This window comes from Pseudorasbora parva, chromosome 14 (assembly GCF_024679245.1).
Source record: "Pseudorasbora parva isolate DD20220531a chromosome 14, ASM2467924v1, whole genome shotgun sequence".
In the NCBI taxonomy this organism is placed as follows: Eukaryota; Metazoa; Chordata; class Actinopteri; order Cypriniformes; family Gobionidae; genus Pseudorasbora; species Pseudorasbora parva.
The window spans coordinates 16,512,555-16,527,558 of NC_090185.1; the positions used below are offsets into that span (position 1 = coordinate 16,512,555).

At 34.9% G+C, this 15,004-nt stretch overlaps 3 long non-coding RNA genes across 3 annotated transcripts; 2 read left to right on the forward strand and 1 right to left on the reverse strand.

Moving 5' to 3' along the window:
* Positions 1-1,703: 1,703 nt before the first annotated feature.
* LOC137039461 (uncharacterized) lies at positions 1,704-2,722 on the reverse strand. Its single transcript, XR_010897658.1, has 3 exons — positions 2,627-2,722; positions 2,212-2,541; positions 1,704-1,977 (listed from the first exon to the last, which is right to left on the reverse strand). It is a non-coding gene; the product is annotated as an uncharacterized lncRNA (long non-coding RNA).
* A 4,765-nt stretch (positions 2,723-7,487) lies between these two features.
* LOC137039519 (uncharacterized) lies at positions 7,488-8,287 on the forward strand. The gene is made up of 3 exons (XR_010897680.1): positions 7,488-7,563; positions 7,649-7,978; positions 8,156-8,287. It is a non-coding gene; the product is annotated as an uncharacterized lncRNA (long non-coding RNA).
* Positions 8,288-11,969: 3,682 nt separating this feature from the next.
* LOC137039824 (uncharacterized) lies at positions 11,970-12,728 on the forward strand. The gene is made up of 3 exons (XR_010897766.1): positions 11,970-12,058; positions 12,191-12,285; positions 12,387-12,728. It is a non-coding gene; the product is annotated as an uncharacterized lncRNA (long non-coding RNA).
* Positions 12,729-15,004: the final 2,276 nt, after the last annotated feature.

Consider the following 15,004-nt stretch of genomic DNA (forward strand, 5'->3'; position numbering starts at 1 on the left):
GAAACATGCCAAATAGTGATTTATCAATATTTTTTATGTGGTTCAGATCCAATGATATTTTGAGTTTCTATTTATTAAACTAATTTCCTTCATTGTATCAACTCAAATTTTTAATTTCAATAAACTCAATTTTAAGGCAACCAGGTTACTTACTTTTTTAAGTTAAACCAACAAAACATTTTTTTTACAGTGTAGTGTTAGTCGCTAGAGCGTCTCTTGGGATCAGAGATGTGAGGTTTACTTTGCAAAATGACTTCAAGCTGGCCTCTGTCACACTAATATGTGAATATGTATCTGCTTATTTACTAACTTCACAATAGATAATAATGATGCCCTTTGAGTGACAAATCAACTGACCTGCCTCGCTGCTCCACTTAAACGCTTCAAATCCATTCACGAGTCTCTTGAACTCTACAGAAAAATCCCAGATGTCAAATTAACACCGCTCAGTGTTCATGTGTGAACCTCCAGCAGGGTGTTTAAAGTAACGGCAAAGCAGTGTTAGAGTTAATAAGATAATTAAGTGATTAATTGAGTGAGGATTGTTCGATTATTAAAGACACCTGATGATAACCACAACTACAACTGACTTCAGCCACAGCCTTAGATGAAATCAACTAAACAAATTACATTTCTCTTATTAAACATGAATGAATTTATATCTGTCATTTGTCTGCAGTTCTTTTGGAGATGTTCATGCTCATGGTTGGTTCTGTTCCATTATAAGATTTCAACAATATTCAACATTGTTCCAGTTTGTAGTTATGAGATTTCAGTGATGGTCTGCTTTATTCTGGTTTGACAGTTAGTTTTGGTTAATAATTTCAATGAAGGTTGGTTTTATTCAGTTAAGTGATTTCAATGATGGACAATTTTGTTCGGTTACAAGATTTCAATGACGGTCATGAGATTTCAATGATGAATAGTTTTGTTCATTTACAAGATTTCAAAGATGTACAGCTTTATTCGATTGCCAGATTTCATTGATGGTCTCTTTTGTTTGGTTACAAGATTTCAATGACATATTCAGTTATGAGATTTCAATAATGGACAGTTTTCAGTGTTGGTCAGTTTTGTTCCATTTTATTTCAATGATGGTCGGCTTTGTTCAAGATTTTACAAGATTACAAGATTTTAATGTTTGTCGTTTTGTTTTGTTATGAAATCCGTTACGAGATCTCAATGACAGTTGTTTCTTTTTAATGGCTTTTTGGCATTTTACATCAATGTATGTTTAGATGAAAGACCCAGAGTCAAAGAATGAAGGCTCTCACAAAACTGTAACTTAAGATGTGGTTGTGACTTAAGAAATTGAAGAAATTGAACTTGATCTGCCCAACCTTTTTTATATATTTATTGTATATTTTTAATGTCGATTGATATTTAAGAGAAACTGTATTTGAAAAGAGCCGTCCACAAATGCACTAATATTCAGATGACTCTTAAATGAAGCTGGTTGACCAATTTCAACTGTAATTTCTGACAAAAAGTTTTATCATTCTTGTCTGTTTCATCCAGATATGCCTTTAATTTTCAAAATGACCAATCAGGAGAGCCGAGTGGACTAATTACTGCCACTACATCTCATGATCTGTGTAACTCAGAGAGACAAACAAACAGTCAGAAACATTACAAAGTTGGTTTATTATGAAAGCAATCATTATTATAAAATGTGGTTTATATATTTTAAATGCAGACAGGTTTAGTCATTTTATTACAAACAGAAAAGAGCAAATAAATTCAAATGTTTTAAAGTCCTTGAGAGTCATAATTTGTTTATTTAGCAAACAATTCAATCATTAGAATAAACAGCAATCAATCTGTCAGTATATTACTCGATTTCATATGCAGAGTATGGCCGTAATTCTAGATATTGATGATCAGTCAGCGGATCCTGAAGAGGAACAGCAGTGCCGTCGGTCTGAAGAGACGTCATTCTTATTTCACGCTCAGGAAACTTCACGTCAGACCTCTAAACTAATCATAAAAGACATACATTATAACATGTAACCTTTCACCTCAGGTCCTGCTCACCCCGCTTTGTCATCATTTATAAAGACGCTTCACATTTGCACATTCATTATTTTTTTCAAGTTTAAAAATAACTTTATCTAAAAATATACATTTTATAACAACATTAGAAAAATAATGTTGATGAAATAATAATATATACATCTCAGTTGTATAAATGTATTGCAGTTTAACACTTACCAGTGGTGTCCAGTCTGATACCGTCACTGATCTTTAGAGCAAAGCCGGCTTTTATACAGTAATAAGTTCCTAAATCATCAGCAGTGACATTATTAATAATCATTTGGCTTCTGCTTCCTTCTGTATATTTGCTGCGGAGACTTTCGTCGTAATATTCAGCCTTTTCAGATCCAAAGGTTCGCAGTAACATCACTGGACGAGCTGATGATGGTTTTATGACAAACCATACTACAGCTTTTAATCTAAACTCACAGGCTAAAGTCACGCTCTGTCCTACAGTCACCTGTTGATCAGTCAAACCTTCTGTGTGTTGAGACCACACAAACACACCTGAACAATCAGAAAACATCATTCAGATTATCTGATCATGACAGGAACACACTGAACCACACAACATGACATGAAATAAACTTACAGAGGAGTAAAAGCAGTGCAGTCTTCATTCTGGGATCTTGTTGAATGTGTTCAGGCTGATCTTGTGTGCAGGGTTATGTGTGTAACTTTATAGTAAATCTTAGAGGAAGTTCTTCTGCTGACCTTCAGAAAATACAAAAAACTAAACAAATGACTCACCCGACTTAGGTTAGTTCACCCAAAAATGAACAGTTACAAAATATGTTTGTCATCAATTCCTCACCCTCATGTTATTCCAAACTCATAAGACTTTTTTGTTTTACTTTGAAGATATATTTGAAAACATCTGGGAAAAAAAAAAAAAAACGACTGCATATTTACTGTATAGGCTTAAAGCTACAATATGTAATTTTTCGCCACTTATTAAAAACAAAGGCATACCTTGATGACGGCTTAATTTCACAGAGCTTTTATTATGCCATAGATGACCGCTTTCGCTTCTTCCACTCATGTGTATGTGGGGTAATGCGGCTCTGTTCTATCATATCAAAAAAAATGATTCTAAATGATTCTTATTTATTTAAATAAGCTGAAACAACACAAATCTTTAGTTTTTTACTTAAGTGTCATTTTACTCAATTTTATTAGGTTCAATGAAATAAAATTTGTAAAATGTTAAGTTAAGTTATGTTGTGTTGATTTTTTTGAGGTTACCATTATGGTGAAGAGTAGACCTTGTGGTTAGGCTGTGCTGTTCTCAATGATCTGTAACTGTGCTAATGCCAGTGATGAGAAATGCTTTACTTTGGTCATTACTTGCATGTTAAAATTAGCAAGTGATCAAGTGTTGTTGACTAGTTTATATAGAAATAAAGATAACTAATTAATGTGCTGCAGTTCCCATAGATAAATATGGCCATCAGTTCTATCCCTCTCTATCCTACTTTATCTAATTGGAATGACATGATTTTTGTAGTAGTTTTGACTAAATGATTTTAAGTTAATACAACAAGATTACAACAAATTTGTGTAGTTGAGTTGACACTATTAAATTAAGCTGTGCCCAACCATAGTAAATAAGTTGAATCAACCTTAATAAATTAAGTTGACCCAACGTAAGTACATTAAATTGTAATAACAGAATTGCATAATGCTGAAAAAAAGCAAGTTAATCATGTGGAAATACTTTCCATGATTTTTTAATGTTCATTCAAAGAGTCATTTTTTTGAGTGTAGGTACATTTGAGTGTGTTGAAGGTTATGTTATGATGTTACTCTGTGCGTTCGCTCGGCGTCTGCTATGAAACACTTGTTGCACTGCAGTGAGCTAGATCGATATTAGGCATGGTAAAAAAAAAAAAAGATTTAAAAAAAAGATGTAAACAATAAGACTAACTGTGTTGAGCTATAGAACAATGATTAGAATGATTTGTCTATAAATGTATTCAAACAGTTGCTTACCTGTCTAATAAAACATATAATATATTAAAGCGTCTTTGGCATTTCCATTATTTCTTCTTGACACACTTTATATGCATTGAAGAGCAATTATATAAGACATTTTGTTTATTTATATAGCATTTTTGCTAAGTTTGTGACAATAAGGCATAGCTTTTATTGTGTTTTATTGTGTTGTTGTTGAATGGGTTAAGTTACTAAGTGTTTATGATGTATTTGGTTCAGTCCAAGTCAATTTTCCTTTGAGGAAAAGTGATGCATTAATTTCCATAAAGTAATGCCTGGAAATAAAGGGTTTGGGTGATTCATTTACCCTAAACAATTGTGTAACCGCGTGGGGTGCGTTTCCCAAAAGCATTGTTAGCCAACTATGGCTGCAAGTTGGCAACTTTAACAATTTTCACTCCCTCTTGTTTTTTTTGTTTTTGTTTTTTTCCTTAGATATTTCATCAAACCACTTTTTAAGCAGGTCAACACATTGGGATTCTTTCTTTTAAAACTGTTCATGGTCTTCTGTAAAATTAACAAATTATGCTTTTTTAATTTAGTTTAGATGACTAACCCAAACCAAACATAACACTGACAGATATCACAAACATAATTATTACAAATCCAAAGAGCATTTAACCCATAAATATTTGTTTTGTTGGTATAAATTAACAGAAGAAATTAATAAGAGGAAATAAACCAAATGTGGCAAAATACGCAGCAGATTTTTAAAAAGTAAAAAGTTGATGAAATATGGTCTGGGCCAAAAATAAACAAAACAGAAGTGAAAACAGCATCTAGATTTCAAATCAAGCTCATGTGGTGGTTACACAATTGTTTAGGGTAAATTAATCACCCAACTCCTTTATTTCCAGGTTCACCACCCCTGCTATATATGAATGATAAATATATTAAATGATATACCGGTATATTTAAAAATATACAGAATAATACATTGTATTAATATATTAAAAAATATTGAATAATACATATGGAATTACCACTTTTCATTGAAAAATATCAACTTAACCACAGGCTCTACTCTACAGCACAATGATAACCCCAAAACTCAAACATACCAGAAAACTTTTTTAATTACAAAATAATCCAACTTAAAACAGTAACAGAGCCCCCCTAAATTAATATTGAGCAAAACATGTGAAATAAGACTTACAGTGCATCTAGAATGTATTCACAGCGCTTCATGTTTTCCACATTTTGTTATGTTACAGCCTTATTTCAAAATGGAATCAATTTATTATTTTCCTCAAAACTCTACAAACAATACCCCATAATGACAATGTGAAAGACGTTTGTTTGAAATCTTTGCAAATGTATAAAAAAAGGAAAGGAAAGAAATGAAAAAATGTTCACCAAATTTCGCCAAAATTAAGCTCAGGTGCATTCTGTTTCCACTGATCATTCTTGAGATGTTTCTACAACTTGATTGGAGTCCACCTGCGGTAAATTCAGTTTATTGGACATGATTTGGAAAGGCACACACCCGTCTATATAAGGTCCCACAGTTAACAGAGGGACCTTACAAACCTGGTTTGAGTCAGAGCACAAACCAAGCCATGAAGTCCAAGGAATTTTCTGTAGACCTCCGAGACAGGATTGTATTGAGTCACAGATCTGGGGAAGGGTACAGAAACATTTCTGCAGCATTGAGGGTCCCAATGAGCACAGTGGCCTCCATCATCTATAAATGGAAGAAGTTTGGAAACACCAGGACTCTTCCTAAAGCTGGCCGTCTGGTCAAGCTGAGTGATTGGGGAGAAGGGCCCTAGTCAGGCAGGTGACCAAGAACCCGATGGTCACTCTGACAGAGCTCCAGCATTTCTCAGTGGAGAGAGGAGAACCTTCCAGAAGAACAACTATCTCTGCAGCACTCCTCTAACAAGGCCTGTATGGTAAATCAAATAAAGATTGAACTCTTTGGTTTGAATGGCAAGCATCATGTCTGGAGGAATCCAGGTCCCGCTCATCACCTGACCAATGCCATCCCTAAAGTGAAGCATGGTGGTGGCAGCATAATGCTGTGGGGATTTTTTTCAGTAGCAGGAACTGGGGAGATAAACGCAGCAATTTACAGCGACATCCTTGATGAAAACCTACTCCAGAGCACTCTAGACCTCAGACTGAGGCAAAGGTTCATCTTCCAACTGAACAATGACCCCAAGCACACAACCTGAGGGATTGGGGGAGAAGGGCCCTAGTCAGGGAGGTGACCAGGAACCGGATGGTCACTCTGACAGAGTTCCAGCATTTCTCTGTGGATAGAGGAGAACCATCCAGAAGAACAACTATCTCTGCAGCACTCCTCTAACAAGGCCTGTATGGTAAATTAAATAATAAAGATTGAACTCTTTGGTTTGAATGGCAAGCATCATGTCTGGAGGAATCCAGTTCCCGCTCATCACCTGACCAATACCATCCCTAAAGTGAGGCATGGTGGTGGCAGCATAATGCTGTGGGGATTTTTTTCAGTAGCAGGAACTGGGGAGATGAACGCAGCAATTTACAGCGACATCCTTGATGAAAACCTACTCCAGAGCACTCTAGACCACAGACTGAGGCAAAGGTTCATCTTCCAATAGAACAATGACCCCAAGCACACAGCCAAGATGACAAAGGAGTGGCTACGGGACAACTCTGAATGTCCTCGAGTGGCCCAGCCAGAGCCCAGACTTAAACCCCTGATTGAACATCTCTGGAGAGATCTTAAAATGGCTGTGCACTGATGCTTTCCATCCAACCTGATGGCGATTGAGAGGTCCTGCAAAGAATAATGGGAGAAACTGCCCAGAAATAGGTGTGCCAAGCTCCTAGCATCATACTCAAAAAAACTTAAAAATGTAATTAGTGCCAAATGTGCTTCAACAAAGATTTGAGCAAGGGCTGTGAATACTTATGTACAAGTGATATATTTTTGCTTTTTATTTTTAATTATAAATTTGCAAAGATTTTAAACACACTTCTTTCACGTTGTCATTATGGGGTATTGTGTGTAGAATTTCCGAATGCACTGTAATTTTAAAATTCAACTTTCCTTTAACAGCCAGATGCAAAGCATGCTGGGAACTAGAAATTTGCTGTAACTCATTCAGTGAATGTGTGTGTATGTGTACATGCATTCACATTAATATGGAAACATGTTTGTGAAACTTACAGTATAGTGAAGGATAAAACATTAATGCTGTCTGGTAAAGTGGATAAAACAAATATATGTAATGCTATTTTTGTCTACATTTCTAAATATTTTATAATATATAACCGCACATGATAAATGCATATGCAGTACATTGAAAAATAGAAGCACTAGTTTCTCATGGAAATGTATTATGCATTATATTTTGCAGTGTATTTCCACATTTTTTCTTTCATCATTTCAGTGAGTCATTTGTTTAGTTTTTTGTATTTTCTGAAGCTCAGCAGAAGAACTTCCTCTAAGATTTACTATAAAGTTACACACATAAACCTGCACACAAGATCAGCCTGGACACATTCAACAAGATCCCAGAATGAAGACTGCACTGCTTTTACTCCTCTGTAAGTTTATTTCATGTCATGTTGTGTGGTTCAGTGTGTTCCTGTCATGATCAGATAATCTGAATGATGTTTTCTGATTGTTCAGGTGTGTTTGTGTGGTCTCAACACACAGAAGGTTTGACTGATCAACAGGTGACTGTAGGACAGAGCGTGACTTTAGCCTGTGAGTTTAAATGTAAAGCTGCTATATGGTTTGTCATAAAACCATCATCATCTCGTCCAGTGATGTTACTGCGAACGTTTGGATCTGAAAAGGCTGAATATTACGACGAAAGTCTCCGAAACAAATATTCAGAGGGAAGCAGAAGCCAAATGATTATTAATGATGTTACTGCTGATGATTTAGGCACTTATTACTGTATACAACCAGACTTTGCTCTAAAGATCAGTGACGGTATCAGACTGGACACCACTGGTAAGTGTTAAACTGCAATACATTGATACAACTGAGATGTATATATTATTAATAATGTTAATATGTTTATGCAAAAGCAATTTATCAAGTAAATATCAAGTTTACCGGTGTAAAAAACAAAAAAAACAAATATTTGTAAAATTAGCAGCTAATGTATGTCTTTTATCATTTGTTTAGAGGTCTGACGTGAAGTTTCCTGAGCATGACAGAAGAATGACGTCTCTTCAGACCGACGGCCCTGCTGCTACTCTTCAGGATCATATACTCTGCATACTCCTAAATAGCAACATTCTGACAGATTGTAATGAAATAATGACTCTCTGACTTTAAAACATGATTTGCTCACATATTCATATAAATAAATTTAATCAAATCAATTTAAATCAATAATTTGTCTGCATTTAAAACATGAATCAAGTTTTATATTGTTTGCTTTTAAAAATAAATCAAATTTGTGATGTTCAATTGTTTGTTTTTGTCTCTTTCTGAGTTGCTAAAATCATGGGATGTAGTGACAGTAGTTCTGATTGCTCATGGCATGGGAAAATAAAACTAATATCTAGATGTAACAAACAAGAATGATAATTCTCAGTCTACTCGCAGTGTTAATCGGTCAACCAGCTGATATTAGTCTTTTGAGTAGCGCATGCATTTGTCAACAAAACTTTCCAAATGCAGTTTCACCAACACAGAACTGAAATATTTAAAGCTACAAAGCTTATGTTAAATCGCCGAAGTAACCCTTTAAGTAGACTATAATAAATATATATAGGCTAATATAGTGCAGTGAGCTAAATAGTTAATTTCTATAGTGAACTAACCAGCTGTGAATGGTTGATTGACTTGCCTGAGGTAAATGTAATGCTACATGAAATAGCTTAGGCTACAAGCTGTTTTATTCCCAGCTAACACAGTTACGTTGTGAAGACGTAACCGGACCGGACGAAGAAATTTTTTAAAGTGTCTGGCAGTGTGCTTTGAAGAAAAGGTTCTATAGAGAACCTTAAAAGGTTCTATCAGCGCTACGTGTTTGGAACCCCTAAAAGGTATTAGTATTTCTGTCTTGTTTCGAGTCCAAACATCTAAACATTCTTAAAACAAGAAGTATTTAGACAAGCAAAAGGAATTGTCTTATTTTGGGGGAAAATAACTCAAAATTAAGATAATTTTTGATAAGAAATGAATTTTTTTCTTTGATAAGAAATGCATTTTTGGTTTGCAGTTAACCCTTTTTAAGTGCCAAAAGGGTTCTTTTTTGTCATTATACCTTTATACCGAACCCTTTTAGCATAAAAAGTGTATACAGAGTATACTCAACTATACTTCTATATATAACCTTTTAAGGGTTCCAAATACGTAGCGCTTATCCTTGTAGCCAGTAAGTTTTTTTATAGAGTTTTATTGCTAATGAGAGACAAAAAATTGAGCTTTTATTATGACACAGTTGCCGCTGCGGTAACTCAGTGCTGTTTATAATATTAGATACTGAGTGTTTTGAAAATGATGTTATGATGCTACTCTGTGTTAGCCTGACAAGCCAAACCCACATCAAGATGTTTGGTCTGGAAACTCACCATAGACAGGGCTCAATCTGAGGGGCGGGATAAATGGTTGTCTTTCAAACTCCCTCTGCACGCGATAGGATAGCGCTACACCAGAGCTGACTGATTAAACATTCGCCGTATTCGGTCAGCTAAACTCCGAACACATCTTCCCTTATAAGAATGACTTCAGTGCTGTTCTTTGTTCTTTTCTCAGAGAAAAGCTGAACTCCAAGTCTTCCAGAGTCGCGGTCAAAGCTGATTCGAAAGACCGCCGCCGTTCGCCAGTTTCTCTGTTTACTAGAAGCACGCAAACGCAACTCGGCCGTCGTCATTATGGCCCCGCCCACCGACTCTATACATGATGTGATTGGGCCGTCCAGATTCTGAGGAATACAGCTCAGAAGGGTATTGAGAGTTCCTAGACGACACTTGCGGGCAGATTAGATTTGCTGCCGCTAGGGTGCGTCTAGATTTCTAGGCTAACTCTGTGTATATACATATTTAAAACTTTATAAGTATACTATATACTTCCATTGGACCACCTTCCTTATTCAACTTGCGCAGAAAGTGTAACGCCTCTGGAAGTTCAAAACGCTTAGGCCTACTCTACATCCAACGTCGTGCCAGTCATGCCTTTTCCGTAAGTTGAATACGGAAGGCAGTCTAGCAGAAGGTAGGTATTTTACTTTATAAAGTTTTAAATGTGGATATTTTTCTTACAACTACCCATGGATTCTCTTCAGAAGGCCTTTATTAAGTGGTGTGTGGAGTACTTTTATAATGGATACACTTGAGCTTGTCACTGCCATTATAAAGCTGGGAAACATCAGGATATTTATTAATATAACCCAGATTGTGTTCATCAGAAAGAAGAAAGTGATGTACACCTAGGATGGCTTGAGGGTGAGTAAATCATGGGGTATTTTTTATTTTAAAGTGAACAAATCCTTTAACATGATGAAAAATCTTTCTACAGACACTATAAGCTAATTTTGTTTTAAAACCATTCTATATTTTTCTGAAGTGGAGTTTTGTCTGTCCCGCATAGACTAACAACACTTTTGTTCCTTTTCAAAAAGAAAAAAAACAAGACAGAAATAATCCAAATCATCTCATACAGTCTATTAGAAGTATATTCTGCTAAGTAATGAGAGTAAAATATCGTTGGGTTGACTTATGTTTGTCACCTAAACATGTTTTTAATGTAAAGCAACAACCGTGTATGTGTGTGTTAATATTCAGATTCTAAGTTTATTGTCATATTTCAGTGTCAACAAATAGGTCTTCTACTGCCGTGTTGCATTTTGACAAATAAAACTTGACTTGTGTAATGTTGAGTGCTGTGGCGAGTCTTTTGGTGTGTTTATTGTATCTCTGCATTCATCCGCTCTGAGTGTGTGTTTTCTCACCGCTGTGGGTTTGTCACTTCAGCTCTGGTCGTGTGTAAAAACATCAGCCTTTTCTAACTTTGTCTTCATCTCTGATCTTCTATATTAAGAGTGTTCGCTGGTGTCCTATTTTTGTGGTGTCCTGCAAGTATTCTCTAAATTAGATGCCGCAGCTTTTACTCTTCCGTAAGTTTAAGTACAAAACGTCCACATTATCTTGTACACTTTGACTAGCTTGAAAAGTAGAATTTTTCACAGTAGAATTTTTTCACAGTAGAATTTTTCTTAAATCAATTTGAATATGTTTGACTACATTCTCTATTAAAGGGAGTGGTGGTTTTCTTCTTCTGCTTATTTTCTGCAGCACTTCCTCTAAGATTCGTAGTTAAGTTAACCATCTCATAGCAACAACCACAGAATGAGGACGACGCAGCTTTTACTCTTCTGTAAGTTTAAGTTCATGTGTGATTTTATTGTGATCTTTTATTGACAGAAATAATCTGAATGATATGTGTGTTTCTTCACAGGTCTGCTGGTGTGTGAAACTACAGAGAGTTTAACAGATAGACGAGTGAATTTAGGGCAAAATGTGACTTTAGACTGTCTGATTGATGTAAAAGACATTTTTTGGGTTTTCCAGAAACTGACAGATTCTCCAGTGCTGATAATACGAACTTTCACATCAGGATCTACATCATCTATATTGTATGACGAAAGATTGAAAGACAAATATTCATCACTAACTTTGAGCCGGTTATTTATTAGTAACATAACTATTGCTGAATTAGGAATATATTATTGTGTAAAAACAGGCTCAACTCAACTACAGTTCAGCAATGGCACCAGACTTTACATCACGGGTAAGTGTGTATGAAAACATCTCAACAAAACAGTTTGATCTGTTATATCATGATCTAAATTCATGCTCATACTGTAGTAAATATGAATTTGAACCTTTTCTATCAGTGGTATCTGTGATATTGATGTGTTTGATGTTTAAACTCTAAACTATTGTCTGTTGTTAACAGAAGCTGCTCGAGATCAGAATCAGACTGAAGTGAACAATATCTCACAAAGTCCAAAAACACTGAAAGCTCTGATAGTTTTATATGTAATACTGAACATCGTGATGTTTTTGGCAATAATAGGTGAAAATTCAGGGTTATGTATCAAATCAAATCAAATATTATATAAAATATCTTTCTTTGAAATGCTAAGTGTTACATTCCTTTAGTGGTGAGTTTTATAATGTTTAATCAGACATGTTGATGGTATTTTAGGCATATTGCAGATCAAACTTCAAGTGTGTAAGAAAACACACCAGCAATGTCAAGATGAGAAACTGGAGCCGCTTTACAGCACAAATGATGACGAGGTAAAACAGCTCTTATTCTGCTTTCCTCATCATTGAAAAACTAAATTATACATGGACATTAGCAGCTTATTATTATTATTATTATTTTAATAATTCTGTAGTTTTCTGAAGTGGAGTTTCGTCTGTCCCGACCGACCACCAACACTTTTGGAGAAAAAACCCTAGACAAACATGATCCAGAGTGAATCCTCTCATACATTATAACAGAAATATATTGTTAGCTTGACTGTTGTTTGTTTTATGTTGACTGATGTTATAGATTGTTTACTTATACATGAATGTAATGCAAAATATATGTATATTCTTAAGTTACATTTCTGTAATAAGTTGTTTTGAATTTTTCAGTGTTTTTATGTGAACTCACAATGACAGAAAGTGGCCAAATATAGGCCTACAGGGCTGCGGCCTCTGCCTCACTCAAGTGTTATTGGCCTCAGAAAAGTATTGGTAACATTTTTATTTTCAGTCAAATTTTACTGTTATAAATACAGTATAAGTTTACATATTCTGCTTAATAATGAGAGTACAATTGTTAGCTTGTTGACTAATGCTTGTTTCATAAACATATATAATGCAAAATTATCTATATTTTTTTCAGCACAGCCTTTTTTTGCCATTTCCTTGATCGTTTCTTATAAATGAAATATTAATACAAGTTCTATTGAGTGGCTTCATTCTTTTGACTTTGGGTTTTTATTTAAACATTGATGTAAAATGGCAAACAGCCAGTGGCCGAATGTGACATCCAGCCTAAGAAAATTGACATCTTTACCATTTATTCAAATATTATTAAACATTTGAAAGATTTGATATTGCGTAATTGTGCCTGGAGTCAATAAAACATGCCCAATTGTGTGAACATCAATTTTGGCCAGGCTATCAACACCTGCAAAAACAAGAGAGAACCAACAATATATTAATAACTGATTATGTTTAGTCAATATATGTTTCTGTACGCGTTTTGTTTTTTAAGCATTGTATCTTGCATAGTAAAATAAAACCTCTGGCTGCAGTTTGCCTTTTTTGCCAAATCATTTTGTCAGATGAATACCAAGTTTAGTGTTTTGTTCTTCCCTGATAATTAAAATATATATAAAATATAAAATATCAGCCTTACATTTTAATGATTTGATCAAACTTGTAGGGTCATTTGTAAAACATCCTTGAGGACAATAAACACTTCTGGGTTTATTAACTTATTTCAGTGTCAATAAATAGGCCTTAGTAATAAGCAGTGTCGCACATGTGACTAATAAAACATGACTTAATGTCGTGTGCTGTAGCGAGTCTTCTGGTGTTTATAGTTCAACCCACTGCATTCACCCACTGAAGGTTTTCTCACCGCTGTGGGTTAGTCGCTTCAGCTCTGGTCTTTATGTTAAATGCGTGTTCAGTCACGCTGTGGAAAAATAACCACCAACTCATTGGCCTCTGATATCTTTGTCTTGGTCTGATCCACTATTAAGAGTGTTTGCTGGTGTCCTATCGTTATTCTGCAGTAGCACTTCTGCTCTTTCACAGTAAAATATTGCATTAAACACAAACAGAATGAGGACGCCGCAGCTTTTACTCTTCAGTAAGTTTAAGTCGCTCAATTGTTATGTTTTTACTGATTTTGTCATGCCTAGATAGTTTTAAAGAGATTAATTTGTTAACATGTTAACTTTTAAAGAATAATCTGAATGGTCTGTGTGTTTCTTCACAGGTCTGCTGGTGTGTCAAACTACAGAGAGTTTAACAGATAGACGAGTGAATTTAGGGCAAAATGTGACTTTAGACTGTCTGATTGGAGTAAATGAGATTTATTGGGTTTTCCAGAAACTGACAGATTCTCCAGTGCTGATAATGAGAACTTTCACATCAGGATCTACATCACCTATATTATATGACGAAAGATTGAAACACAAATATTCATCACTAACTTTGAGCCGGTTATTTATTAGTAACATAACTATTGATGAATTAGGAATATATTATTGTGCAAAAGGAGGCTCAACTCTACAGATCAGCAATGGCACCAGACTTTACATCACCGGTAAGAGTGTATGAAAACATCTCAACAAACCAGTTTGATCTGTTGTTATATCATGATCTAAATTCATGCTCATAATGTAGTAAATTTGTATTTGAACCTTTATTTCTATCAGTGGTATCTGTGATATTGATGTGTTTGATGTTTAAACTCTAAACTATTGTCTGTTGTTAACAGAAGCTGCTCGAGATCAGAATCAGACTGAAGTGAACAATATCTCACAAAGTCCAAAAACACTGAAAGCTCTGATAGTTTTATATGTAATACTGAACATCGTGATGTTTTTGGCAATAATAGGTGAGAATTCAGGGTTACGTATCAAATCAAATCAAATAATATACATCTTTCTTTGAAATGCTAAGTGTTACATTCCTTTAGTGGTGAGTTTTATAATGTTTAATCAGAAATGTTGATGGTATTTTAGGCATATTGCAGATCAAACTTCAAGTGTGTAAGAAAACACACCAGCAATGTCAAGATGAGAAACTGGAGCCGCTTTACAGCACAAATGATGAAGAGGTAAAACAGATCTTATTCTGCTTTCCTCTTCATTGAAAAACTAAATTATACACGGACATTAGCAACTAATTATTATTATTATTTTAATAATTCTGTAGTTTTCTGAAGTGGAGTTTCGTCTGTCCCGACCGACCAACAACACTTTTGGAAAAAAAAAACTAGACAAAC